The sequence below is a fragment of the Macrosteles quadrilineatus genome, unplaced genomic scaffold (assembly GCF_028750875.1).
Source record: "Macrosteles quadrilineatus isolate MER2022 unplaced genomic scaffold, UCM_ALF_1.0 Scaffold_4__1_contigs__length_99947679, whole genome shotgun sequence".
Taxonomy (NCBI): domain Eukaryota; kingdom Metazoa; phylum Arthropoda; class Insecta; order Hemiptera; family Cicadellidae; genus Macrosteles; species Macrosteles quadrilineatus.
Genome location: NW_026542597.1, coordinates 52,085,215 through 52,091,214, shown reverse-complemented (window position 1 = coordinate 52,091,214; position 6,000 = coordinate 52,085,215).

Below are 6,000 nucleotides of genomic sequence, written 5' to 3'. Positions count from 1 at the left end.
GAATAGCGTCGTTGGCTTATATATACGGCCAACACTCGGTAAGGGTTAAAACATGGAAATGCTCATTTTTTTTATATTTAAGTGTTGTACAATTAAAGGTAACGGAGAAAGGTAAAAAAAGCTGTACAACTAAAATTCCCATGTTATTCTTATGGAGGAAAAGAAAACTGTTGTAGTTCGCTTGTTTATGAATATATGTTGATTAAATTTTGCAGGAACTTGATGAGTTCGCGAACCAGCATGATCGGACCATGGAAACGGGGGTTTTATGGGGTAAAAATTGGTTTTTCTAATTTTTGGCCCTCTAAACACAAAATTTTTCAATTTTTCTCGAGATTTTTTTAAAGAGCTTAAAAAAACATAATTTAGTATATCAAAGTGTTTTTGTACAATTATTAGTTATGGAGAAAATGAAAAAAATTGTTTTTTTTTTATTCCCATGTTATTCTTAGGGAGAATATTGTAAAATGTTGTAGTTTGCTTGTTTATGGATATATTTTTATCAAACTTGGTAAATATATTTATTTTATACTAACTTATTAATATTTTACTAAAAACACACTTATTAACCTTCCTGTAGCAGCAAGCCTAGGTACTCATAAAACCTAATGTTAATTAAATACATTTAATTGAAAACCAATTCAGGCAAATGGAAATTTGCTTAGTCGGCAGGTTTGCTGCGGCGGGGGTATCTTATTTTATTGACATTTAAAGTTTCATAAAATGTCCATCGTAATGCAATATCTTTGGTGTTTTTTATTAATATGGCATCCTTAGTGGAAAAACACAACATTCTGTCACAACCTTTAAAATGGAATTACGACCTTAAAGGACAATTTATGAAATAATGTTTTCTCGTCATGACGAACATTTTAAATATATGGTTTATGGGGGTGTGGCTTGTAGTTTTCTCAAAAGTTTATGGGTACTTTGGGATTTATATATGGATCGTACAACTATGGATCGTAGGTACAACTAGACGTAGGTACAAGTAGACGTAGGTACAACTAGACGTGTATCCCACCGACAAGTAGTATCACCTAGCTTGTACGGATGCGACCCATTTAAATCTCAAATAGGTTTATGAAACATTAAAAGTATCTTCCATACTACAGAGGTGGCGTCGTCCTGTAATCCAGCTATTATTAGGTCACGAATTATGGATATTTATAGGCGTGGATTTGATACTCCCTGGTGTGGATTAACGTCCGCACAAGTGAGTACTACAACTATCCGCAGTACTATCCTGATAATTAGACCAATTCGTATATACCAAGGAAATATGTGGTTCGGATTTCACTATAAACTGAAGGTCCCTTAATTGCCATTAGGTAAAACAAAAAGGCAATTATTTTATTTAATATACTTATCTAAATATGAACAATAAACCAAAACTATGACATATATATAGACCTCCCAATATTATTTATTCATTAGAATCCAATGAAATATTAATGTCTACTTGACAATACAAAGTGCAGTGCCTTGTATCAGTCAATTTTCATTAGTCTTGAGATTTTCTGTAAGGGATGTAGAGCTAGGTTTATGTTTATTTTATATTATTCTGATTCAGCAAAGCAAAGAGAGTTAACAAATGAACTGATGGCATTAATATAGTAAAATTATTTGTGTTGAATTATTTTGAGTTATATTGGAAACAAATGTATATCTTATATTCATTTAGAGAGTTTGTATTGTTTCAAGTTTTTTACAGTCTGGGTATTTTTAATCACTTGTCATAGTGTTTTAGTTGCATAACATTCATAAAATATTTGATATTGTAGGTGTCATGGTTAAACCTAGATTCGGGACCAATTAACCTTTTGTTTTGAGGTCCCCACGATAAGGTGAGCACGACAACTTGAGTAAAAACCATGGTAAAAACTATCCAGTGTAAACCAAAATCATTTGAATGAGTTCACTACAACTAAAAACAATTGGTATTTGGACTATAGTATGATAAAACTGAGATATTGAAGCAAATTGATTATATTGAAAGTATTTTTTTTTTCGTTTAATTAAAATGCTGTCAGTGGGTTTGTAATTTATTAAATATAAATTACAAATATATTTGTGTCAAATATGCATTTTGTATTTTAAAATTTAGGAACAAAGTAAATTCAATAATTTACTATTAACTAATACCATAAAGTTCTAGTTGTGCTCTGTTCTTTAGCCATACGTAGGCCCTATTATAACATTTAGAGAGCTATGTAATAGTGGTAATAGGTATTAGGATAGAACACAGTATTTTGATTTTTTACTTTCTCCCCCTATACCATAGTATATGGAGAAAGTATTGTTTTCGTCAAAATTTTCGAGTTTGAGTTTTGAGTGGATATATTCGTTTTGGGTCCCCCTGGACCCAAAAAAGTGGTTTTCGAAGTGATGTCTGTGTGTGTGTGTGTGTGTGTGTGTGTGTGTCTGTGTGTCTGGATGTGTACAGAGCTAGAGACCACACCTGTGGTCCGATTTTGATGAAATTTGGTATGTAGGTTCTAATCCATGGTATCTCCAGGCGTTTTTTTCATTTTTTTGAAATTTTGATTTTTAATGGGGATTTTCCCATAAAAACCCATAAAAAACCGGAAAAATCGGATTTTCTAAAAAATGGCCCGAACGATTTTGATAAAAATGTAGTATGTTGAAGCCCTTTAAATTCTGAACAAACTGGTGAAAATCCCATTTCTCTAAAAATTACTGTTCAAAAGTTATGGTAAATTATATTATTTTCCATAAAAACCCCATAAAATAACGAAAAATAGGATTTTGGAAAGAAAATCCGGTTTTATTCAACATAGTATGTTATGGTCCTTACAATTTTGATAGTTTTTTTCAATTTTTTAGAAATTTTGATTTTTAATGGGGATTTTCCCATAAATCCCCATAAAATAACGGAAAAATAGGATTTTCCCAAAAACGGCCTGAACGATTTTGATAAAAATTTAGTATGTTATGGTCCTTTATATTCTGAACAAAATGGTGCAAATCCCATTTCTGTAAAAATTACGGTTTAAAAGTTATTTCAAATTATGTTATTTTCCCATAAAAAGCCCATAAAATAACGGAAAAATCTGATTTTTCCAAAAATGGTTTGAACGATTTAGATAACAATTTAGTATGTTATAGTCCTTTAAATTCTGAACAAAATTGTACAAATCCCATTTCCGTATATTTACTCTCACCGCTTACACATGATAAAGGTTGTTGACAAACTTATGGGAGAAAGTATGTGTCAGAATGCTGATACCGTTTATTAACTTTGACTCTTATAAGGATTTCCATAGCAACAAGGTAAATGTTCACTCTGAATTCGATTTGATTTTGATAAACAAGTCTAATTATGTGTTCTGTGTTTGACGTTGAATCTCTCGTCGAGAGGAAGCCCTCGAGGATGCGTGTCATCCTTCCTGACCTTGTCCGTGCTCTGCTCTACATAACAGGTATCATCTTGTGTTTTTTCTTTCCTACAGTCCCGTTTGCCAAGTGGATCTCTGCCAAGTTGTGGGACCTTTTAAAGCAGCTTGTGAGCAAATACTACAACACTCCTGAGATGCCAGACGACAACATAGCTTAGCTGAGGTGCAAATTTACCAGACTCTACCAGGCATGAGCCACAAGCTACGGACTACATTGACTGCTGACTACGGGATATTGACTTCATAATGCTGACTAAGGACTGTTGCCTACAGAATGCTGACTACGGACATGGACTGTTGACTACAGAATACCGACTATGGACTGTTGACTACATAATGCCGACTGCGGACTGTTGACTACAGAATGCCGACTACGGACTATTGACTACAGGATGCTGATTGCTGACTTCTGACTACTATCTAATGACTACTGACTACTTGACCAGAAGGCGGGCTGATGACCCAGGATCCCCTCACACCATCGTAACATCTTATGGGAAGCCCGCCTACATCACATGACTCCGACCTACAATACTGACCAGGCTACTATCTACTACACACTAGAGATTGAGGAAGAACTCGCGCACTACAAGCACAATGACTACACACACTTTGAGGGGGTCCAAACCCTGGTCTTGTTACTATCTAATTGTTTTCATCAATGTGAAACTGATGATTGAGGGCAAATATGAATTTCAGAGTTTTTTCACTAATAAACAGTTTTAAATAATGAATCTTAAGTTTTCTTTTGAATTTTTTCTCTTAAGAGGTTAAGGCCATTCAATAATAAAACTTAATAAATACTGTAGAAATTATAGTAGATGCTTTTATAAATCGGCCTTTGAGTCAGAGCGTTAAGGGAATTGGTTCATACCAATCTTTGGCAAATATACGCACTCTGGACTTAATTTTGATGTGTCATATTCCTATATTTTGTCTGGTAAATGACCTTAAACGATGACCACAAATTTGAATGTATCACATTAATAATTTAATAGATGAATATGTGGTGGTTGTGACTTCCATGAAGCTAATATCGTATAGTTAACCTCAACCTTAATTGTTAGAGCTGATTATGATTCTGTTTAGAATATATTCCAACGATAAAAATATATGTTACTACCAGAGTACCCGTCCTCCTCACGTGGGATTTGTAACTCGATTGTGATTGTTACTGTTTCACCTGTGCTTTGATTGCAACGGTGAGAAGATGAGGAAGAGATGGATGGAGGAAGTAGATGTGGTAATCTGCATAGTTACAGCAAATACACCAGTTGTTACATTCATTTTTAGCATTTGCAAATACAAATTTTACATAAATCTTCTTTCAAAACGCAACGATCAATAAAACCACTCCACAAATCCAACAGTAGTAATGGAAGCTAGAAAGCCGAATCATAAGTTAGTCTGAACAAACGAATCACAAAAGGATTAAACAGAATGTATGGACCACATGTCAGTTGAAAGGTCAACCGCTGTAACAATATTTCATGATAGTGTGAAGTGTAAGCCCGGGATTCGTGAAATATACTATAACTTATTAACCGTAAGTTCAACGCTGTGTTGTGATTAATATGATGTAACAAAGTTTTCATGGAATAATGCCATAAACCCTATGCAAACCAAGGATTATTCATTACTAATTATGTGTATTAGGTCTTTATTTTTTGATTTTAACAACTTAAATTTAAACAAATAAATTTTTATAAATTACCTTCGCAGTAGATACAAGTGGTAAAATTTGTATATGAGGAAAGTTTGTAAAAAATTTGTATTTGAAACTTAAGTATCTACCATCCTTAGTTCCATCCTAGTTTGTCCGTTATTCATTTTATGTGGGCCTCTATCCTACCTATGCTACAAACAGGCGAATTTTTTCATTAGTTTACAAACTAGGATCCTCAGGATTCAAAACCTGATTCCGTGTTGTCTCCTTGCCAATGATCAGACCTATTTATTCACTTATTGTTTAATCCATCGTTCTATTTGAGTAGGGCCTAGTTCTATGCTTGACTCCCAGGTTTAGCACATGTTGGGTATATTATATATTAAGGTAGCTATGGAATAGGTATTAGGATAGTACACAGTATTTAGATATATAACAAATAGCCAATTGATATCGTCAATATGCGTGATTCAATACTTTGATATCACGGACGATTACTTAATATCAAACATTAGAAATGACAAAATAAATGTTAACAAAAACCATCTTCTTTATTTCATTCATCAAAACAACACACTAAACTATTGACTGTTTTTTAAAAAAATTGGGGACGGGTGGTGTCGTCCTGTAATCCAACTAGCATTACAGTAGATTACTAGCATTACCTAAGTATTACCTAAGTATTACCTAAGCATTACCTAGCAGTACTAGGAGGTTACGAATTGTGGATATTTATAGGCATGCACTGTGGATGCGATACTCCCTGGTGTGGATTAACGTCCGCACGAGTGAGTACTACGACTATCCGCAGTACTATCCTGAAAATTAGACCTATAATATTCCACATGACTTGATAAACCATAATTTATTTTTAAAACGTTATAGTTATATATATAACTCTATAAAATATAAGCG